Genomic DNA, 25,219 nt, shown 5'->3' with positions numbered 1-25,219 from the left:
TTTTTTTTGCAGTACGCGGACCTCTCACTGCTGTGGCCTCTCCTGTTGCGGAGCACAGGCTCCGGACACGCAGGCCCAGCGGCCATGGCTCACGGGCCCAGCCGCTCCGCGGCACGTGGGATCTTCCCGGACCGGGGCACGAACCCGCGTCCCCTGCATCGGCAGGCGGACTCACCAGGGAAGCCCTATCATACAGATTATTTTAAGAAAAAAATAGTTATCTTAATTCTAAGGGGTCAATTTTTGAAAAGAAATTACACAATGAAGAATGCATAGACTTCAGAGTCTACACTTATTCTTAGCCCTTGAGACATGCGAAAATATATTTAGGAACTGAACTTAGTCCTTGGCAATTTCTTTTTTTTTTTTTTCCAAGGCTTTGATGGCTAGCCTCTTTTCCCCCCTTTATTTATTTGGCTGCATTGGGTCTTAGTTGCGGCACACGGGATCTTCATTTGAGGCATGGGGGATCTTTTTGTTGTTGTTATTGCAGTGCATGGGCTTCTCTCTAGTTGTTGCGTGCGGGTTTTCTCTCTCTAGTTGAGGCGCACGCGCACTCAGTAGTTGTGGCACGTGTGCTTAGTTGCCCTGCGGCATGTGGGATCTTAGTTCCCTGACCAGGGATCGAAACTGGGTCCCCTGCACTGGAAGGCAGATTCTTTACCACTGGACCACGAGGGAAGTCCCAGCAACTTCTTTTTCTTAGTGGAGCAAAACTGGCCTATCGTACCATTCTGAGATCTTGTCCACAGGGTGGGATATCAACAAACAAACCCATTTAGGAGACCAAACTAACAAAAACCAAACCAACTTTTAATCTCATTCATATTTTCCTTTGTTCTAGAACAATATAATACATAAATTTGCCATCCCCAACTAAAGAACATATACACTCTTCAACCTCTGCTCCATCTGGTTTATTGCTTGACATAGCTCAGTTTCATGGAAGCTCTGTGCTGTATCTATAAATTCACACCAATTTTGGGTCTGTAACAGCAGCCCAGTCTAGTCCTGTCTAGATCTGAACACAGCAACCCAGAGCCTCTCAAATCCTGACAGAGGCGTATTTGAGAGATGAAGCGGTCAAACTAATTTGAGACTTGCAATAAAATAGTCTGATCCCGTCCCTGTCTTTATCAACATTTTCTCTTGAAAGTGCCTCTTGTGGAAAGGACAACTGAGGCCTAAAAAAGTAATACTGGGCTTGATGCTTATCGAGTCTGGGGGTGGAAGGGGTTGGTTCTGAGAGGTGAGGAGCCCCCTATTCTTTTCTGGCTCTGAGTTTCAGCTGGGAGTAGAAGCAAACTCCCCGCCAGGTGGGGCTAGGAAGAGAGATCTGGATGCTTACACGTGGGAGCCCCATGGTACCCTGGTACCATCTGTAGACTCATGTACTTTCTGTGAGGGAGGCCTTTGTTGGGCTGCTAAGATGAGTGTCCTTGTGGGGCGGTCCTGGTTGGGCGATCACTTAACCTAGGTCCTCTCCTCAGCTTCCTTATAAGTCTTAGGTCACCTCCTTGGGACATGCTTTTTAAAAAATTTTAATAAACTCATATACAAATAGTTAATCTTCCTGCATTGCTGTGTTGTCCTTGGTGTTGGTGATACCTATGTATTTGAAAAGCCACTCAGAGCCTTTGGAGAAGGAGAAACATCAACAATTCCTTTAACAGACCTTTTAAGTTCGATTTGTCTTTCAACTGTTGAGGGAAAGTACGAGAAGAAGGCAGCTATTGACAAGAGTGGAAAGCAGGAAATGGACTTACCATCATCAGGGTCAGCCAGGATAATCCCCTTGGCGGTGGGGAATTTGGCCCGCAGTTGTCCTCCCATTGGCAGGCTCAGTGAAACGCTGAAGGATCCCTCCTCTTCATAAAGAGAGTCATTGATGATCAGGATCCGGCAGGTGTTCTCAGCCTCATCCTTGTCAAAGCGGAGGATGCTGGTGTGATCTTTTAGACGGGAGATGTAGTCAGAGAAAGACAATGCTGTGGAAGAAACGGTGCATGTGGCAGGACCTGAGGAAGTAGGAGATGGAACAGAGAAGGTGAGAAGAAATGGAATTCTAAACAGGATAACTGTTCCCCACCTGGGTCTTCTTCAAACTCTTTTTAGACAATAGCTATCAGAATTATAAGGCACACATCTCTTACAGTCACAAATATTAGTATCGTTAGTAGAAGACTTTTAGAACAGACCCTGGTATTTTGACATGGTTCATAGTTAGTGGTCTTTAAATAGGGTATATATTGAATAAGGTTTGTTTAGATTAGGGGCTAAATAAACTGATGGATCATAGGGTGGTGGGTCTGGTTTAGCTTAATTTGTTCATGTTATAGATTGGAAAACTGAGGTACAGATAAATTATGACCAGAGAATCTATACTATGATTATGGTATAGATTTGCCCCTGCCTCTTGTCCTTCCCATAGTGGCAGAGCTGTAAGCAGCATTTGGTAACCTAACCCTCATGCCCTGACTAGAGTTCTTTGCAACGACACCAAAATACAGCCATGAAATTACTTGTTATTTTACAAGGAGTACAGGATTGATTGGAGGATTTCAGTTTAGAGGCAGTGCATTTAAAATTTTATTATAATAATTTACATAAGATTCCCCAGGGGCTTCCCTGGTGGCGCAGTGGTTAAGAATCCGCCTGCCAATGCAGGGGACACGGGTTTGATCCCTGGTCCAGGAAGATTCCACATGCCGCAGAGCAACCAAGCCCGTGCGCCACAACTACTGAGCCTGTGCTCTAGAGCCCGCGAGCCACAACTACTGAGCCCACATGCCACAACTACTGAAGCCTGCGTGCCTAGAGCCCGTGCTCTGCAACAAGAGGAGCTGCCGCAATGAGAAGCCCGTGCACCGCAACATAGAGTCGCCCCCGCTCGCTGCAACTAGAGAAAGCCTGCGCACAGCAAAGAAGACCAAACACAGCCAAAAATAAAAACAAATAAATAAATAAATTTGTAAAAAAAACTCCCCAATTTAAATGCACTATTTGATGAGTTTTGACAAATACATACAATCATGTAACCATTACCATAAGCATAATATAGAACATTTTCATCCACCCACATGTGTACCCCTTGTAATCCATCTCCTTCCCTGTCTCCCAGCCCTGGAAACCACTCATCCATTTTCTGTCACTATAGATTTATTCGCTTTAATGAGAATTTCATGTACAAGAAATCATGCAGTTTTTTAGTCTTTTGTGTCTGATTTGTTTCATTTAGCACAATGCGTTCGACGTATCAGGATTTTATTCCTTTTTATTCCTGAATAGTGTTCCCCATTGTGTGGCTACACCACAATTTGTTTTTCTGTTTACCAGTTGATAGGTTAGGTTTTTCCCAGTTTTTAGCTATGCCGAATAATGCTGCCATGCATATTCAAGTTCAGGTCTTTGAGTCGATATGTAATTTTATTTCTCTTGAGTAAATACTTAGAAGTGAGGTTTCTGGGATCTAGTGCATTGTTTTTAGTGTGGTAAAATAAACATAACCTAAAATTTACCATTTTAACTATTTTTGAATGTACAGTTCAGTAGGGTTGTCTGTTCACATTAGGAAGCAGATCTTCAGGACTTTTCCATCTTGCAAAACTGAAACTCTGTACCCATTAAACAACTCCCCACTTTTTCCTCCCCCCAGTCTCTGGCAACCACCATTTTATTTTCTGTCTCTATGAATCTGTCTATTCTGGGTACTATAGGTAAGTGGAATCATACAGTATTCATCTTTTTGTGACTGGCTTAATTCACTTAGCGTAATGTCCTCAAGTTTCATCTATGTTGTAGCATGTGTCAGAATTCCTTCTTTCTTAAGGCTGAATAATACTTCATTGTATGAAGATACCACATTTTTTTTTTTTTTTTGGTCACGCCACACGGTATGTGGGATCTTAGTTCCCCGACCAGGGATAGAACCCATGCCCTCTGCAGTGGAAGCGTGGAGTCTCAACCACTGGACCGCCAGGGAAGTCCCTGCACAAACCACATTTTGTTTATCCATTCAACCAGCCATGGATACTTGTATTGTTTCCCCTCTTGGCTATAATGGAATAATGTTGCTTTGAACATGGGTGTACAAATATCTCTTTGGGACCTTGCTTTCAATTCTTTTGGATATATACCCAGATGTGGGATTGCTGGACCATATGGTAGTTCTATTTTTAATTTTTTGAGGACCCTCTATACTGTTTTCCACAGCGGTTGTACCATCTTATAATCCCACCAACAGTGCAATTCAGTGTATTTTCTTTTGCAGTGTTGAAAACATAGCAACACATAGGTTTAGACCTAAAAGAGTGAAGAGTAGTCATGGTAATTGAAATGATTTAGACAGACCAGGTTTAGGAGACAAAGACTGTATAAAATAACTAAATACACCAAATAAGTAATTTTTGTAAAGCATGAATATTTCCTACCACTCTTCTCCTTAGTAAGAAGCAATGTGAGGGAGTTCCCTGGTGGCCTAGTGGATTCCAGACTTTCACTACTGTGGCCCAGGTTTAATTCCTGGTTGGGCGGCCAAAAAACAAACAAACAAGCAATGGGATATGACAGTGAGATTCTGGGTGGGACACTAATTTCTGCAAGGGTCTCTCTTGCTCATAGCTAAGGTATATGCATATCTGCATGCTGACACCAATATCCACCTTCTTCTTGCTAATATGAATCAACACAAATACAAGTTGACGTCTATTAGTGGGTGCTGTATGCATTAAATATAGCTTGTTAAAAAATGAGCATTGTTTCCAAATTGACTTCAGAGGATTTGCTCTGAAGTTCAGTGACTCACAAAATGTTTCAGGATGATTTTTTGATAGAACAAGTTTTAGAATTATTAGGAAACAACAAATTGACTGCTTTGTAATTCCCGGAACCTAAAAAAGGTTAGAGATGGAGAAATTGATGAGCATAAAATATGTTGACTAGGGCAGAGAGAGAAACTGCTAGAAATAGACGGCTTACAGGGGGATTTTCACTTGGTAGGGAAGCCAGCAAAGTTCTAGTGCCAGCCTGTGCTTTGAAATTTTATTCCTCCATGACTTTCCCTCCCTGTTCAGTCCTGGGAAATCTATGCATGAAAGAGCTCTCTGAGCTCAAATCAGGAAGGAGAGGCAAGCGCTATCAAGTGCTAGCGACAGGCAGTCCCCACGTAAATGAGGAGGTAAGTGGCTAGCAATCTAGAAAGCCCTCAGGAAGAGACGAGAAACTCTGTCAAAGAGATTTTTTATGCTCCAAGATACACACACAAAAAGGAAAAAAGGTTGTAAATTCTTACAATAGTCTGATTAAGTAATAAGCAATTGTTGGAAAAATTTTTTTTTAAGAGCCTGAGGTTTAAAAAGAATTACACGTTGGAGAATACACTTTTTTATTTCCCCCAGTCATCTAGAATGCAGGAAGTTGGCATGACAGGTGGTGTTAAGAAAAAAAACAACCCTTGTCAGAAACTATGCATTTAACCCCTCTGAATAAATGGCAAAAGCAGATAAACACTAGACTTGCATAGTAAGTACCTAATACTATCTTTATAAATCTTTATTAAATATCTTTCTCAATATATTTCACCTAATGAATAGTCAAATATTGATTTATCACAGTTCACGAAGCAAAAGTGATTGGTATTTCCCCCTTTTCTGTTGATTATTTTTCAGCTGACTGCTCCACTGATTGAAACAGACATACCTTTAAGTAGGTAGATTTATGGGTTAAATAAAAGACTGAAATATAACTCTTATTGAAAATCCTTTGGCTGTGGAGCTAAAACAGAAAGCAAAACAATACATTTTAGCAAGCTTTTATTAACAATGAGAGTCGATGGGGAAAACAAAGATGGTTTAATTACAGCTCACGTAATCAAAGAATTCAGATTACCTAAATGGCCCATTCCTCCTAGGCGTCTGGAAATTTTACTTCGGGAAACCATTTGATTAAGAACACGGAATACTGGTATTTATTTTAGTTTAAAAAGCTCTATTTTATTGAAAGCAAGTTAAGAATCCCCAAGAGTTAGAAACTTCTGTTCCAAAAACATCAAAAAGAACTTGAGATATAAGCTGAGGTCTCTGGTGATGGTCTGGACAAATCCCTTACTTAATAGTGAAGAGTCTCCAAGGAGTACTGATGGGTGATTTCCAGGCTGCTTTCATAAAGATGCTTTAGCAGCTGGGCCTCAAGCCTTATTAGGGCAATCTACCCAGTAGTTGTGCTATAACATCTTTATGAGGAACAGTAGAGGTAGGTTATGGGGCAGAATGGAATGTTCTTCTGAGTATGGGTTTAATTCTCCAAAATTAAAGCTAGAACCAAAGGATTCATCTCAGACTAACTGAGCATGATGTTGTTTTGGTAAAGGTTTAACAAACAAAACAAAACACACAAAACTACCACAGCAAGTTTCACTATCAATGTGAAGTCACTGAATCCAGTGTTGGAAAGAGATGCACCCACTTGTTTCTCAGGAGCAGTTATTGGCTGGATCCAACAAGCCACTCCATCCATGCTGACAGTGGCATGGATTTTCCCTCACCCATGCCCATCTCAGACATCACTGGGAGTCTGAACATCTCTGAAACTATTTTAAAAATTGTTTCTTTACAGAGGGTATATATGGCTCAGTCTTTGCAGCTTCAGAGTACATTTGCTTTGTAAAAACCATAAATGATGCTTGAAGTCAGAGAGAAAGTTCTATCAAGAAGCTACATTAAAGGGTAATTGAATCACTATATTACGGCATTTGATAACTTTATGAGCTGGCTAGGGTACTTTATCGATGTGGAAATCGAGGCAGGGAACACCCCAGTGTCTTGTCCGGGAGTCAAATTCCCATTTCCTGATAGAGCATTTTTAAAAAAAATTTTATTTATTTACTTTTGGCTGTTTTGGGTCTTCGCTGCTGCACGCGGGCTTTCTCTAGTTGCGGGGAGTGGGGGCTACACTTCGCTGTGGTGCGTGGGCTACTCATTGCAGTGGTTTCCCTTGTTGCAGAGCATGGGCTCTAGGCACGTGGGCCTCAGTAGTTGTGGCATGTGGGCTCAGTAGTTGTGGCTTGTGGGCTCTAGAGCACAGTAGTTGTGGTGCATAGGCTTAGTTGCTCCGCGGCATGTGGGATCTTCCCAGACCAGGGCTCGTACCCGTGTCCCCTGCATTGGCAGGCAGGTTCTTAACCACTGAGCCACCAGGAAAGCCCAGATAGAGCATTTTTAACCTCCTCACTTTGTCTTTAGTTATTATATTACATGATTATACATTCTTTTAAGCATACAAATTTCCTTTCATATATAATTTTAATAGGGCAGCAAGACAAGAAATCCCTTTCTTTAAAAGCACAGCATCTAATTCCTGACTGAAGCACACAGAGTCAGAATCCCCAGGCCCAGTTCATTTCATGCCCAGGAGGGTCCATGACTGGGGGGAGATGGGGTAGTGAGTGGAGAGAAGGGGAGAGTGGACAGGGCTGGAGCAGCATGGGAGCTTCTGTCTAGAGGAGTCTTTGGGACTTCTGTTCCCAGCAACTTGGCTGGCTAGGTATTCTGGGATACTCTCCCACTATAAAATATCTAGAAGAAATAATAATTCTGCCTTTTCTGTGCTCACAGGAAGTAAGGGAAATCATCAAGGGGCAAAACAAAACAAAAACAATACCCTAAATGCCCCAAACTCCAACCCCCCTAGAGCTAGAGAAGATACTTCCACTCAAGCTGTGATTCAGAGTCAGCACTTCAGGGGAGACTGGGCCATGAGTCTGTGGCACCATCAGGGAGCTGAGTCTGAAACTCTGGGATTTGGCCTGGGACACAGGGGATCAGGAGTGTTTCTGGGTCAGCATAGCTCTCGATCCCAGAAGAAGCAATGCAAATCCTCCTTAGAGGAAAACTTCTTCAAGTAAAGCCCCCAGACCTTTCACAGATTCAGATCAAATAAATGTGAGAATATCTTAAATGCACAGAAAAGATAAATCATTAGAAAGACAACTTTTAGACTAAGGGCAGACTTCTTAACAAGACAATGGAAGCTGGAAGACAATGGAATAATAACTTCAAAATGCTGGGAGATAGTAACTGTCAATCTAGAGTTTCAAGACTGAGGGTGATATAAAGACATGTTCTGATATACAAGAGCATGTACCCCCAGCAGACCTACAGTCAAGGAGCTTCTAAATCATCCAAAGAACCCCTCTGAGATGCAAGATATAACTTCTATAACTTACATATATTCCTATAACCAAATAAATAAGCAGATTTTTTCCTAAAGGAAAGAAAGGAGAAAGTCTTTTGCTGGATGTGCTTGGAAACTGCTTTTCACCTCCTCCTTAACTTGACCCAGAGAAACAGCCAATCAGAGAAGTGGGGTGGCCCATGGCTGTGGTTTACCACACAATCCCTTTTAACTGGATAAAGCTGATTATTTAAAAAACCTCAGCATACTTGACTTGGGGTTGAGCAAAACCACAGGATGACTCAACACTGTTCCTGTTCTCTTGGTTTTAGCTTCTGTGGTTTGCTCTTCATTGGCTGTTTTTCCAATAGGAGCAATTTCCTAACAACAACAAAAAAAGTGACTAATAAGAAGAAAAGGACAGATGACATTTATTTTGAGAATAAGACAGGGTTAAGAAGTATCTAATTTGCACATCCTTTCCCAGCATATCCCTGAGCTTAAACATTTTACTATAGAGCAATAGTTCTCAGCCAGTGAAGGAGAGTTTATTCCTCAGCTCTTCATCCTCTCCCAGACAATGCTTTTTTAATACAACACCTACATGTTATTGTCTGAGAATACTGATGACAGACATTTTGGGACCTTGAGGTCACCATGAAAGCACAGCATAAAACTAGTCACTTCTTTCACCTGCTTATAAGTGTAATACATGTTTATCATCTGTGAATTATTATTAATGTACAGAGCGTGAGTCTCCTTTCCATTCAACTATTTATACATCAGCTTATGCTTATTTTATTCATGAAAATAAGTAACTGGTAAACATTTATTTTAACAAGACCTCCAGAAAGGTTTAAATAACCAAATTGAACTTTTATCCACTGAGATATTTAAGTATCTGTGGGGAGTGGTGACGACAAATACCACGACACTTGAATATGCATAAAAATTGTGTAAGTTCTCGCTGTCTTATAATTCCACAGAGGTATGCAAGAATCGGATGTGGCTGTGTGTGTCCTGGCTTCATGCTCCAGGGAAGGACCCTCACCCTGTGTACTCTCTCTCTTTTATTTTTACTGCAAGCCTGAGAACCGTCTTTTGTGTGAGGAATCAAAGGTTCAAACCCAGGTGTCAAGCACTCTGAACTGTGTGTCAGCTATGCGGGAAGTTTTCTGGGAACACCAGCTCTCTTGAACCTGAAGACCTTATGTGGAGGCCAATTTGGGTGTAGCTTCTCCCACTTGAGGTGGAGGCATCCCCATATCCCAGCTGGCTCACAGCCAGACACTCTGAGTTTTCTGGTTCCCTCTACTTGTCATCCCAAGGGTAGCTCTTTCCAGAGGCAGAGGGATGGTCCCTTCCATTTTAGCAATTATACATAATCTTCCAAATTGGGCTGTTTACTACTTCATTTCTCCCATTCACAGAATCGTTGTCTTCCAGACACTCTGCTCGTGGACATAGAATATGCCACTGGTACTGGAAGCAGCCCAGCTGGGATCACAGAGCAGAGGATGAGGGCAATTTCTCCATCAGCTGCTCTGCCCACCTGCGGCTACTGCCCCGCTTGCCCAGGCCTTCGTTCCTTGTAAGACTCCAACGGGAGCCCTGTGTGGACTTGGAAGAGAGAGCTGGCGCATCCTCCCAGGGATCAACTGGCAAAGAAGACCTCAAGGACTACTTCACCTTGTTATTTCTTCTTGTTGCTTTTCCTGCATGAGGTAACACCAGGGTAAAACTTAAGAGTTGAAGTTAGATGTAGCTGGAAGTATCTGGTGCCTTCAAGAGGGGAGCTGTACTTAAAGAACAGGCTATAGGGCTGCTCAACCCTAAACATATAGCCAAACACACACATGAAGATCTTAAAGATGTTCTACAAGGCCTGTCCTTAAAGTTGGTTTTGAGTAACTCAAAATAAATTGTTGGCTTACTGCCAAATCCCTAGTCGTCTGGGGCAGAGGAGAATCTATTCTTATTCCTCTTCTCAGTCTTGGCACTACTGATATTTTGGATAGATAATTCTTTATTGTGGAGGTTACACTGTGCATTGTCAGATGTTTAGCAAGTGTGAGCATAGATTTTGACAGATGAGGTATATGCAAGGGGAGTGGTCAGATCATGTGTAAAAATAGAACTCTGACCCACAATCTGCAGTAACTCGTGTAGGAAGTCAAACCACAACCTCTGTTAACAATCCACTCCAAATGGTCAGAACTTAGTAACTCCCGGCTGCTCTGATTTTTGCCCTCACTTCCAATTTAGGAGCAACCAAAGAAACCCAGATATGCTCCCCTAATCAATTACAAAGGTGCCTCCAGCTTCCCCAAGCCAACAGCCCCCAGTCAGGGCATATCTTGAAGCCTTCTCTCTCTCTCTCTCTCTCTTTTAAACATCTTTATTGGAGTATAATTGCTTTACAATTGTGTGTTAGTTTCTGTATTATAACAAAGTGAATCAGCTAAGCATATACATATATCCCCATATCTCCTCCCTCTTGCGTCTCCCTCCCTCCCACCCTCCCTATCCCACCCCTCTAGGTGGTCACAAAGCACCGAGCTGATCTCCCTGTGCTATGCGGCTGCTTCCCACTAGCTATCGGTTTTACACTTGGTGGTGTATATACATCCAAGCCTTCTCTCTTTATCACTGTAAAGCTTCCCACTCCTCTGCTTGACTTTGAGCCTCCGCCAGATGCAAGTGATGGTGGCTGGTCCTCTTGCTATAGTGAGCTCCCAGTAAATTAGCCTGTGACATAATACACTTTTGGTCTTTGTCCCTGTTTCCTGTCACCCAGCTCCTAAATCCCTTGGAGTCTTTGAAGCGATGTGGTTTTTTTTGTGTGCTAATGAGAGGACTGGTGTCTGGGGCTCCCAGAGGCTCTGGATGGGGACTGGTTGCCAGGGAAACCAACCAGGTGATCAGAAGGTTGGAAATTTTGGTCCCACTCCCTAACCTCCAGGGAAGGGAGAGGGGTTAGAGGTCGAGTTACTCACCAATGGCCAATTATTTCATCAATCATGCCTACATAATGAAGACTCCATAAAATAATCCTAGCCAAAGGAGTTCAGAGAGCTTCCAGGTTGCTGGGAGGGTGACTCGCTCAGAGAGAGCATGGAAGTTCTGTGTCCTTTCCCACATACTTTAGCCTATGCATTTCTTCCCTCTGGCTCTTCCTGATTTGTATCCTTTCTAGTAATCTGTAACCTAGTAAGTAACCTGTTTTCCCGAGTTATGTTAGCTGTTCTAGAAAAGTATCAAACGCAAAGAGGGGGTGGTGGGAACCTCTGATTTATAACCTGTCGGTCAGAAGCACAGGTAACCACCTGGACTTGCGATTGGCATCTGATGTGGAGGCCGTCTTGTGGGACTGAGCCCTTCCCTGCCCTCCCCAAGCGCTTGGCTCACCACCCGGCCACTCCCAGCATCACCACAGTCAGAGGAGGTCCTCTACTAAGGACCCTATTCCTGGATATCAGTACGCACAAAGCCTCATACCTTGATGTGTAGAGCAAATGACCGTTGAGTTCCTGGCTTGTATCTCCAGACTGTCTTACAGCGATCAAAAGCTCCCCAATGTCCTCCTCTGTTTTGTATTCTGCCTCTGGAATATAAACTGCTGATTCTAGAAAAGATGACAGAAGACATTTTAGCAAGACTTAAGTTTGATTGGTGATATTTTAACCTGAGTGGAAATATACATAATCTTTGACCCTTATATATTCCAACATGATTAACTGCATGAAATACAGTAAGAATAGGAAATATATATCATTAAGTGGAGCTGGAGGGGCAGTAAAATTGAGTTTAGCAGACCCCTTCTGAAAGCTTAGAAAGGTTATCTAGCACTAAAATGGAAAGAATTAGCACAGCACTTTTGTGTCTTTTTTTTTTTTTGAGGTCACATTTTAGGTCTTCTCAATAAAGACCTCAGATTTCTGCCCTTGCTTTACTTTTAGTGTGTGTTTTTTAATGCTTTTAACAATCAGGTAATATAATTCATTAATGCATAAAATCTTTTCCAGCTTCATTCAACAAACATTTGATTCATTTATTGAGCAGATATCATGTGTAAGACACAAGGCTGGACACTTAATATGCTAAGAAAAAGAAGCTACTCATCCTGCCTTTAACTCTTAAAATAATATTTCCACTGAAATTTCCTGAGCTGGGTATGTGGGTATGTGTGTGTGCACTTCTGTTATATTATTGTAATCTGTCATGCAGTTTGGGGCATTAAAAATATACACATACGCATCATCAGAACAGTCAATGAAATACGAGTATGAATACTGGTCATCTCTTGTTGATGGAATTATGTGTACTATTTTTTGGGGGGCGGGGCTTTTCATTAGGCATGCATTGTGTAGTTAAAATACATGTGTTTGTTTAAAAATATAAAATTTTGAAGTGGGTTGTTCCTACTCACAGAATCAAGTGGAGAACTGAAGTAATTCTCTGGATTAAACCACATTTAATAGACTCAGATCTCTCCTCTGTATCATATATATATATACACGCACAAAATTTCTTCCTCTCAGTAATGGAAGCAAGAGGAAAAATATTGGAGTAGACCATCCTTTCTTCTTTTGGAACTATTACTAAGAGTTTACCCAGAACTCAATGTTGAATTATCTAGCTGATCATTTGTTAATTTTTTTCTTCTTTATTTTCCTGCCTAAATTGATCTCAGCAGATACTGGTATCAGTCTTTGGAAAACACTGGTCCCGAGTTACAGAGGAGAAAGACCAGTGATAATTTTAATTCTGCCATTTTATCCCCCTCTGGTAGTCTACTGTCTGGACATCAATTGATTCAAAAAGTTGTCATCATGGAGGAAGTTAAAAGTGAATTACAGTTATTAATGTCATGTGAAAAACCTGATACGTTAGGACTGAGTTATTCAGTAACGTTCTCTATTTTCCCATTCTGGGTAGCCTGTTCACATCCATCTAGGAATCCAAATCCCATTTTATTCTTCAAGAGTCAGCTCAAATCCTGCCTCCTCCAAAAAGCTTAATTGTTTGGAATGATGGTGATCTTTCCACTTTCTCAGCTCAGAACTCTGTTTTGGCCATGTACCCTCACATTTGGCTTTCCTAATTGATTCATGTGTTTAAGTGTTGCTATCTACAAAACGGATCAGATTACCTCATTCATTGGGTGGTGAGCGCAGTGTTTTCTATTTTTGTCTGCCGGAGTGCAAAGCATGTAGAACAGTATTTCTCAAATTGTGTTTCAAGAAAACTAGAACTCAAAGGTTTTTTTTCTTTTTTTTATTGAAATATAGTTGATTTACAATATTGTGTTAGTTTAAACAGGTTTCTTTATAGGAGAATTTCTCAGGAGCCTTAATAAGCTAATGTGAATTATGATGCTTCAAAGGAAGGGAGATATTTGAAGTTTCCTAGACTTACTTGGTCCATGGAAAGCTTACTGACCCTGTTGTATTAATTCTATTTTATTTTCTGTTATGCAGTTTGGGACCTGCTGATACAGGAGATTCTTCATAGATTCTTGTGGCATTTAACTAAGACTTCTTTCCTGATAGTTAAGTCATGCACTTCTAGGGGATCCCTGAAGTATTTCAACTCTCATGATAGTCGATGTGTCTAATTAACATTCAAATATGAATACTAAAATCTTCTTTTAGGGACTATTCTACTTTCACAAAAAGGGGCAACAAATAGCACGATCACTCGCTAATTTTTTTCCTTTTTAATGTCTCTGGGGAGATATTTGCTGAATGAATGAACCAATAAATGAACAGAATGAACCGATGAATTCAAGTCTGTGATGCACAGGTGTAACAGAACTTTGTGGAACACATGCTAAAAACGAATCAGTTGGCTGGTTCCCAATGGCCACATCTAGGGCGAGGGATATATGAGGTCTCCACCTGAACCGGTAGGGAGCTCCCAGAAAATTGTGAGAAGATGTGGCCTGGAATGGGTCCTGAGGATTAGCCATTTGGGGGCGAAGCCGCGCCGTATTTAGTGTGCAGAGAACTAAGAGTGAGGACTTGGGCATTTGTTAAAGGAAGGTTGGCAAACCTACATCCCTTTTCAAAAATCCTAAGAACAAAGGAAAAATTACTGCCTTGGACTGATTTACTTAACTTTAAACTCTAAATGGGACTGAACGTGTCCAGTGGCTTATGGAGCTTGAGGGGGGTATAAATGCCTGAAATGGACCCAGAACTATTCACAGTGCCTCATCGTGAGGAAATGTGCTACTCTGAATTGTGGCTTGATGTGTACAGCTCCAGCTGCATGTCTACAGATTATAAATATAATGGGTTTTTTTAAAAATAGAGTTGTACATTCAGGGAAAAGTAAGTAACTTGAGATAGAAGAATTAGAAAATTGGGTAAGAGAAAAAGTCAAATTGCATATCAGACAGATTCTCCATTTTCTTCCCCTAGCTGTTTCCCTTTGATCTTGGAGCTGTAGGTAGCAATCTAAAAAATGTGCTTTGTTAGTTGAAATATGCCACATTCCCTTCCTGCACAGGAATATTTATTATTCCACTCCCATTTCTTTTGTGTAATTCACTTCTCTTCTGTGATTCCTTGGCCTGCCTGGTTGTCTGCCTTCAGTGGGTGCAAACGCCCATGTCCCGGGGCTGTGGAGGAGAGCTGTCTCCTCTTGGAGTCTCCGACCCCAAAGGGTCATGTCCATTCTCTTTTTGGGAAATAATAGGCTGTTTTGTGTAGGCTCACATCAGGTTCTTCAGAAAGGCGGGAACCCAGAGCAAACAGATAAGCTATCTGCAGTCATTTCTCTCCGTGTGCTCTCCTCAGCTACAGCAAGCTTCCTCCCATGCTTCTAAATCCCCTTCTGCAGTCTTTGGAAATGTGAGAGCAGGTGGTGGAGGGAGAAGCCTTTGTGCTCACCTGGTGGGCAGGTGAGGGCAGCAGGGGGCGGCAGGTTTAATGTGTTTTATTTTTATTATTTTTTTAATTTATTTATTTTTGGCTGTGTTGGGTCTTCATTGCTGCACGCGGGCTTCCTCTAGTTGCGGTGAGCAGGGGTTATTCTTTGTTGTGGTGCACAGGCTTCTCACTGCGGTGGCTTCTCTTGTTGCGGAGCACGGGCTCTAGGTGCACAGGCTTCAGTAGTTGTGGCACGTGGGCTCAGTAGTTGGAACTCGCGGGCTCTAGAGCGCACGCTCAGTAGTTGTGGCGCACGGGCTTAGTTGCTCTGCGGCATGTGGGATCTTCCCAGACCAGGCATCGAATCTGTGTCCCCTGCATTGGCAGGTTTCTTAACCACTGCGCACCAGGGAAGCCCTAATGTGTTTTAAGAAGAAGTGTTTGGTATATTCTTTTGGGAGATGTCTCCAAACTGTCTTGATGATATATTTGGCTCTCTATTTTGAAGGCTATGAACCCAACATGTTACTGCTATGGATAACAATACAAGTTTTCTGTGTCCTTTCCCTCCTTCTTAGAGTTTTTCAATATAAACTCAGTGGAAGTGGTGTGAAAAAATACAGACCACAAGCTTTTATTAGATTCTTCTGTAAGTCTCAGTAGGGGCACCACTGGCTGCTTTTGACACAAAATAAAATTACCCAAGAAACTCTTAAAGCAAGACTTTAGAGAACAATAATAATTTTAAAAAGATTCTATATGTTGATTACTTGATTACACAAATCTATACATGTGATAAAATGATACAGAACTATGCAAACCCAGTATACCAGTGTCAGTTTCCTAGTTTCAACCAGCAGGAAAGTAGAAATACACTTAATGGCCATTTGCGAATGGCCATTTCTGTTTGGGACTTAGGGCTCCATATGGGTTAACTGGAAGGGAGAAAACATTATGCCTTCTTCCTTCTCTAGAGTGTATAGGATTCAAGCAAGATGTGAAACATATTCTTCCTTCCAGAGAACGTAATGTAATGTAATGTAATATAGCAACTTCCTATTTGGAAATCAGAATAATCATTCTCATTTCTGGATACAATCTAGATAGATCCAGACAAAGTGATGGGGTAATTTCATGTATTTAACGGAAGAATCTTTTAATCTAATTTTTAAAAATCTCACTCTATTTTCTTTGCTCTCGCCATTGGAGGTGGAGACTATATTCGATTACTATGCTTTAGGGCCAGGAATGCTAGGGGTCTCTGTTCCCTAAGCAATCTAGCAATTTAAATAAATTGCCCATGACAGAGTCTTGATTTTTCATTAGGGAGAAGACCAGAAGCAGTGAATTCCAGCTCCACACACCAGACTAATGGGGGTGTTCAGGCAGCAAGAGGGGTCGTGGCCCTCAGTATCCCGGAGAGCCAGTCAGTGCCTGACTTGGTAAGTACCACACCCAGGTTCATCCTCTGTGCTTAGTATCACTTATTTCATATTCATGCTTCTGATTACTGACCCTGTGAAACAACTTATGCTCACTTCTACAATATTTATTTGGTTATATCTTAATATAACTTTTCTTTCAGAGATTCTTCCCTCTGTGTTGAGATTGTAATAAGGATCAAATGTGATAAGGGATGTGGAAGTTTTGGCAAAGTTTGAATTTCCCTAAAGCCAAGTTTGCAGGGATCTGAGTGGGAAGAGAGCCTTCTCCACCGGCAGACGTCACGGAGGGAGTGGGATCTCGGCAGGAAGCTGGCCAGCTGAGCAAGTCCTTCTATAGATCAAACCACAGGAAATGACTGTTTTCTTCAGATCAAAAATGTCAGCAATTTTGTGTAGTTCAACTTGGTACGTAGAGATGAGGCAGGATGCAGTGGGAAGAGAACTGGACTCAGGGTGAGGAGACCTGGGCTACGGTCTTAGGGGCACCACTAACTAGAGGTGTAGCCCTTAAGGAAATACTTCCTTCTCAGGACCTCATTTCTTCTTCTCTCAAATGAGGGAGCAGAATTAGAACCTTTCTGAGTTCCTTTGCAGGTTGAACATTTCATGATTCACAGCCATAGAGAAAACATATTAATTTATTATGTCCCAGTTTGGACAAACGATAATATTACTTCGTCTAAGTTGGTGTAACTTGACAAATTAAATGTGAGCGGTAAGGGCTGATTGCTTGTGGCTTTTCATCATGGAGTCCCTAGCACGTAGCACAGTTCCCGGAGATTAATTAGGACTCATTAAGTACCTGTTGAATATGACTAAATCCCTCCTGGATAAAAACTGACCTAAATATAGATTTAAAGAATAGACTGAGCACTGCTAATAATTTAACCTATTTACAAGCTGTAAATGTATTACTTCTATTACCTCACTTCATAAGAATATAGACGATGGTTTAAAAAATCTAGTAATATCATAATATAAAGCTGTAGTTATAGTCTAGTTAGAGCCAGGACCTGCATGCCAGGCTTTTATATTCTTAGCTTAGAGCTTGTTCTTCTACAAAATACTATGCGTACAGAGTGTGAAACAACCTTTAAGTTTGAGGGTCTTGTTCTAGAGAAATCTTTTTAAAAATGATAAAAACAATGCTTTGCATTTCCAGAGTACCTATTATTTAACCTTTTCCCCATGGTCCTGCATTCTTCTCATGTTCTAGAAATTGATACCGTAACACTTGTCATGTAAGTTTGTGCTTGATTGGCATTAGAAATGAGATCGTATAAGAAAGGGAGGAAGGAAGGGAGGAAAGAAAGAGAGGAAAAGGCCCATTTCCTGAAAAGCCCTAATGCACTGTATGCCTTAGGAAGACATGATCCCTTACCAAACCAAGCCCCTGCAGTTCCATATAGATATCCAACAACAGGACAGAGTCCCCAATGTGGCTATGCTAATGTCAGTGACAAGTGACTCTGAAATAGTCACTCTAGGTATAGGCATAATACCTAGATCATCTATCCTCCTAAGAAGAAAGAGATCCGTGTCACATACCACCCCAGCTCATGTACGTAGTACAAAGGATGTATAAGACAGTTCCAAGAGCAATTTGATTCGTAAACATTAGGAAAGGAGGAGCCACGTGAAGGTCCACATGAAGGAAAAGGGGATCAAAAGGAAGCCTTGTGGAGGCATAAAAATAAAGTTCTACTGATGACAGGCCAGATTTTAGAGCCAAGTGTATCGACATGCTATTTTAAGTGGGTTTGGCCAAACCTTGGAACCATCCAACAAACCTCTAAACAAATGGAGGATGACCTCTGGTTGAGAGCTCTTCCTGAGGTTTGACAAAACAATAATTAGGGAGGAAAGGTTGGGAGTTAAAGTAAACCACAGCCCAGCTCTGTAGTAATCATCTCCATTGTTAGTCAGCGCTTTACAAAAACGGTCAAGCCAGGGAGCCCAACAGATGTCATTAGCCTGGTGCTTGGCAAGCACTTATCAGGCGAAGAATATAAGCTGAGCTTTTCTTTTCAAGGGAAGCATTCCATGTGTCAGCAATTCCTTTCTGCCAGACCACAAATCAACAGTTGCTAGATAAATGAAAAGCTTCCACTCAACTTACAAACTCTTGGGTAGAATATTCATTTTCTAGAAAGTAAAATGCCTTTTTTTAATAGCACAAGCTATAAATGGTCCCAGGGGGTTCCACTAAAGCGATCAAATGTCAAATTCATAAATCTTATGGACCCTTAAGGAAAATGGAAATTGAATTATGCTATAGATTGGCAAGAATTAAAAAATGGCAGAATAGGCCTTAGCTCATAGGTCCCTGAGAGTCTGGACTGAACCCCAGATACTGCCTGTATTAATGGTAAAGAAAAATTCAGTTTGAAAATCACTTAGGATATATTTTATTAAAATGAAAATTATTTTGATGACTGTGGATTACATGGATTATTTTGCGAATTATGTTGCTGCATACTTTGACATGGGATACTATTACATAATGATCAGTGGACTTTTAAAGTGGAAAGAAATGTTGTAACTGGGGCCAAACACACACAGAATAGCCTACGCTTCCTGACTTTCTGTGTCTTTCCTTCTCTCTTATTCCCTTCCGTGTGTGTGTGTGTGTGTGTGTGTGTGTGGTGTGTTTCCTTTGCCAAAGCCCCTTGTCCTCTGTTTCTTTTATCTTTCCCCCCTCCCAAGTATCTGCCTCTCCTTCTGTATTTTTATTTCTTTGTGTAAACAAGAGCTCTTTCCAGCTTCTAGAAGACTGGTTAGTATTTTTGTATACACTCTCTTTTTAAAGTTTAAACACACAAGAAATGATTATTTAATAAGCAGCATCTACAAAGAGGTTTCTTAATTTATTCTTTGCCTTTAGCCTTCCGTTGGAATTAAACCTAGTAGTTCCCTTGAAGTTTGTGATAAAATCTCAAGGTAAATCTCCTACATCTTTCACTGAACAAAGGAACAAAAATGGGTATGATCTCCGAAGTCATTTCTAGTCTTTAGTTCTGTGATTCTAAGTGAGTATTATCATAATAACAACAATAGTTTCTATAATTTTGCTCTTTTTTAAATAAAAAAATGAAAGCTCAATCTGAAAAGCATGTAATTTCTTTTAAAAAGTGTTTCTTGGTGTCTGTAAGGAAAAGAAACATTTCCCCACTAAAAGCATATGAACTGTACGGTCCAAGATACAGAACAAAAATATGACTGCCCCTTAAGCCAAGGTCCTGTGTTTGCCCAGCATGGAGTTTCCACAGTTATAGTAGAGTAGTTCTATAGTTCTATACAGTAAGTGGCTTTGGGGTTTCTCCAGGCAGGCACAGGCAGAAGACATGAATCAAGAATTAAAATATGCCATTTCTGTCATGACTACCCTTTCTACAATTATTATTTTCATAATTTCCCAGAGACTAGCCCTCACTCTACATATCAATAATGGGTGACATGACAAACTGGGAATAAGTATCACCGGGGAAAAGAGGAGAAGTACTTCTTGAGACATATGACGCTGTTTTCTCAAGCACCCCGTGTGCATGAGATTCCGGAAGGGCCTGACGGTGGATCTGTAGTCTGCCTCAAGAGGAGGGAAACTCAGCGCTTTGGGAGGATGGTGAGATGACCAGTGAAAACACTGGGCTTTTGCTGGGGTGAGTGAAGAGCTCAGTGGTCTCTGGAACTGTTTATCAGCTCTTCTAAACGCCCCTAGTAGTGAAACCTGAGAAAAAGAGACACTCAAGCTAGCTATATGTTAGGTGTTGTTAATTTCTCTAATCAGGGATTCACATCCCAGGGATTGTCACGTGTCCTTTAATCAGAACAGCTCCATTTTAGAAGCAGATCCATCTGAGATACATGTGTACTTCATTATTTCATTTGTCGTTATTTCTGGTCATATATTGCACAATTCAATTTTTGATAAGGGATTCACTGCTGAAATTAGTGGCTTGTCAATTAGCATAATGAATGACAGGAATAAAATCTCATTGGTGAAATCAATGAAAATAAAGATAAGAAAATTTGCTATAACATTATAGATACACTCTCCACATTAACTGAATAGGTTATGCATCTAGCAGGTCCTATAGCCTGTGCAGTTGAGAAGCGTGCTTAGGACTTTATTCTTAAAGAATTCTTTGTCCATTTGTTGGCAGGATTTTCACTGGTTGAGGATGATTATAAGCTATCTCTAAGGTATAGGATTCCACATTTAGAATATTATTGTACCTGCCTCAAGTAAACTACTCATGCAAGATCAGGTCAGTGCCTGAAAAAAAAAGAGATGGGACGTTATCAAATTGATAGAAGGGGTTATGTAAACTATTTTCTTTCTTCATCTAAAGAATTCAATAAATGTTGGTATGTGGTTAAAAAAAAAAAAAAAAAAAGACACTGATTTACCCTGATGTCTTTTCATCAAGAGAGGGTACTTCTAATTGCTTCAGGAATGGCTAAAACTTTTTGACAGAAATGTCACTGTGATAGTTAATTTTGTGTAAACTTGGCAAGGCTATGATGCCCAGTTGTTTTGTCAAACACTTGTCTAGATGTTGCTGTGGTTCTGTAGATGTGATGAAGACATCAGTTGACTTTTTCTTTTTTTCAGTTTCATTTATTTAGGGACCTCCCTGGCAGTCCAGTGGTTAAAACTCCACGCTTCCACTGCCGGGGGCATGGGTTTGATCCCCAGTTGGGGAACTAAGATCCCGTATGCCACATGGCCAAAAAAAAAAAAAAAAATTATTTATTTACTTACTGAAGTATATTTGATTTATAATGTTTCAGGTGTACAGCATATATATATATATATACACACACACACACACACACACACACATATATATATACTTTTCAGATTCTTTTCCATTATAGGTTATTACAAGATATTGAATATAGTTCCCTCTGCTATACAGTAGGTCCTTGTTGTATATCTATTTTATATATAGTAGTGTGTATCTGTTAATCCCCAATTCCTAATTTATCCCTCCCCGCTTCCCCTTTGGTAACCATAAGTTTGTTCTCTATGTCTGTGAGTTTGTTTCTGTTCTATAAATAAGTTTATTTGTATCATTTTTAAAGATTCTACATATAAGTGATATCATATGGTGTTTCTCTCTCTATGTCTACTTACTTCACTTACTATGATAATCTCTAGGTCTGTCCATGTTGCTGCAAATGGCATTATTTCATTCTCTTTTATGGCTGGGTAATATTCTATTGTATATATGTACCACATCTGCTTTATCCATTCATCTGTCGACGGACAGTTAGGTTGCTTCCATGTCTTGGCCATTGTAAATAGTGCTGCTATTCAGTTGACTTTAGGTAACGCATAATGTGGGTGGATTTCATCTCATCAGTTGAAGGCCAAAAGAGCGCAGACTGAGGTTTCCCCAGGAAGAAGCAATTCTACCTCAAGGCTGTAACACAGAAACTCTGCCTGAGTTTCCTGCCTGCTGGCCTGCCCTACAAATTTCAGATTCACCAGTCCCACAACTGTGTGAGTCAAAAAATTTCTGTCTCTCTCTGTCTCCCTCTGTCTCTCTCTCTCACACACACACCCCCCCCTCCCACTGTTCTGTTTCTCTGGAGACACTTGACTGATACAGTCAGCACGATACTCCCCTCCACCTCCTTTTGCTCTGATATGTTAAACGTCTCTGAAACTTTCCTAGATGTAGGCACCTCCCAACACGTCCTGCCCTAGTTACCTTTCATCGTATTTACATGTTCAGACCCTGTCTTCCTGTTTCATTTGCTTGTTTTAATCCAGTCAGAAGTATTTAGCACATAGACTTTGCAGAGAAACTCTCTGTAGGGAGAAGTCTTCTCCTTCCCCAGTGAGAGAGAGAAAACACTTTAATGCTACTGAATTTGCCAGAGAACTATCAGGATGCTTTAAACCCAGATTAATCATAAAAGAAAACATAATGGATGGAAAAGAAAGATAAATCTGTGTTTCTAAAACCTACGGAACATTTAGAATTGCTTGAAAATGCTAGGAAAGATTAGAAATATGATACAAAGGCTTAAGAGTGTTTTTATATAAAATATACCTAATATTCATTCAAAGATCCTACAGATCCTCCTCTCCGTGAACCTCGCTGAATTTCTTCACTAGTATTTATTTCCTTTCCCGGCAAGTCTATCAACTCAGTGCTCTCTTTTTTTTTTAATCACTGCAGTGGTCTAAGCATTTCTTTTAATAATATTTGTATGTTTCTATATTACTCACTATTTAAACAGGAGCTAATCCTGTCTGGTTTTTGCCAGAGCACAGATAAGTAAGTCCACACTGTTAAACCAGGACTTAAGAAACAACAGATTCCTTGAGTGGTTTAAAAACACATCCCATTTTCCTGTTTTAAACTGTTGCTAGTTTTGCTCTAATTGTCATAGACTCTACAAGCAAATAGTTAATGTTCATCTATTAGATGGTTTCTGTAATTATTGTTTTGCTAACTCTCTTCAAGCATTTGGCTTGCTGTACATGAATCGAGCAAGGTACAGACTTTTGGTTTCCTATGAATTCAATAAAAGCTCGGAGGATGGGCGGAGATACATGACAAAAGACCAACATCCTAATTCTCAAATACTCAGTGACTTCAGATAAGACAGTCCAGAGTTTCACCAGTAAGCAACCCCAATGTCCTTGATGGAGACATGGAAACGCAGAGGCACAGAACGGAATGCTGCGGCAGCGGGGCGGGGGGGGGGGGGGGGGGGGGGGGGGGGATGGGGGTGGGGAGTGGAAGGGGTAGGGGGTGGTTAGGATTCATTTGCTACCAGAGTGTAATTTGGCTTTCATTTCAGTGGTTATTGATTAGTAAAGTGGTCAAATAAATCTGTTTACTTTATTACCGAGTTGATCAGACCCTTGACAGGATCTAGCTTCTACATTAATTGGAACTGTGTCTACCCAAGGAGAACATCAGAAAATATTTTGACCTGTGAGAAAGCAGTTTCTCTCTATACCTCTTAGAGGATGAAGGGGGAGAGAGAGGTAAAGATGACACAGGTTGCTTTTATACAGAAGAATCAGTTGAATGCTGAATGAAATTGTGTACTTTAATTTAATAGTATGAATATTTTCATTTCAATGGACCAGTTCTTGGAGCTACGTTTTTTCTTTTTTTAGTCTCTGAGAAACAAACAATTTAAATTTTTTCCATGTTTTATATTTCTGTGTAAGTCTCCAGCTGTGTATAGCATCTCACCATTTTGTGCTTAATTTTAAATGTTGCCAATTTCCTCCCTGTTTATTTGGTTTTTCTGGTGTGCCCTAAAGACATAATTTTAAAAATAACTAAGCTATTCATTCAAATGTGCTTTTTTTCTGCCTTTAGAAGAAAATAATAAAACATAAGAGTTCTAAAGGCCATAATGAACAGAAAATGAAGCTGGCAGATGAAATGGAATATAGAAATAAAGCCCATTCAGTCCCTTTGGATCTTGTGAGTTGGAAAGATTGAGGTAAAGACCATGCATGCTTGTTATGATTCTGATACCAATTCCAGTGTATGTTTTTCCCAGCACCACCAAGCAATCCTTCGACCCTAGCTAGGTGTCCAACCATTCGACTCAGTTCTGACACTATCTACCGGGAAATAGCATCAGATCCCTCAGGTTGTTAGTGAAGATAAAAGGAAGAGATAAATTTGAGTAAATCTAATTCCTTCCAATCTTCTAGCTATACTTGCTTCCCATTAAATGTGGTTCATAGATTTTGCTCTATGATGTATACACCAGGTTCTTCCTAAACAGCTGTGGCTAAAGCAATGCCATCCACTAATCTGGACTGGCCCCGTTTTCCTTGATACTTGGAATTCCTGTTCAAAGAAAAGGAAGATTCCACTTTCCTGAACTTGCCAAACAATAACTCTTGAAACAGTATTTCCAAACCTGTGTTCTTTCTACTATGCCATGCTACTTTGCAGTAAACTGTGCAGAGAGTATTTTGGGCTGGGTAAGGAAACAGGTTAGAGTTAGAGAGAGATTACAAGGAGCCAATGGCTGGAGGGAATAGTCACAGTGCAGCTGTTCTCTCCATTTCCACATCAGGTGGTTCAGGCAGGTTAAGTGAGTCCTCGGGGTGTAAGGCTGTGGCTAGGACCTACAGTCTCTGTAGAAATCTGACTGCTAGATCCCTTCCAGATATCCCCATCATACCATGTACCAGCACTTTCCAACTTAGGAGAACTTAAAACTCTTTGTCTTAACAAATGAATTCAAGGGAGAGAAAAATCGAAGCTGCAAAGGGAAATCAATGAACAGCATGAAAGGTGAAATTATGTAGAAAAATATCACGCTTTCATGCTTAATGAATCAAAGAAAATGTGTCTGCCAGCATGAGGCTATTTTATCAGAAAATAGTCCAGGTGGAACAGTTAAAAGAAAGGGCATTACCAAGTCCAACTCTGTCACAAATGACAAAATGAGAAAAGAGAAACACTGCAGACCAACAAAACTGTATCCAGAGGTTCATAACATTGTAGTGTTTTACATCTAGAGAGTACTTTTTCCATGAATCTCTTCTCAGTGCACCCAAATTAACATTTGGGATGATTTCTAACTAATTTTTCAGTCAACTTAACTTTTGAAATAAAAGGCAAAGGTGTAAATTAAGAAAACAACTCCATTTACAATTGCAAAAAAAGAATAAAATACCTAGGAATAAATTTAACCAAGGAGGTGAAGACCTGTACAGTGAAAACTGTAAGA

The sequence above is a fragment of the Globicephala melas genome, chromosome 5, assembly GCF_963455315.2.
Source record: "Globicephala melas chromosome 5, mGloMel1.2, whole genome shotgun sequence".
NCBI classification, from domain to species: Eukaryota; Metazoa; Chordata; class Mammalia; order Artiodactyla; family Delphinidae; genus Globicephala; species Globicephala melas.
The sequence above is the reverse complement of the archived record's forward strand: the minus strand, read 5'-3'. Positions refer to the sequence as shown.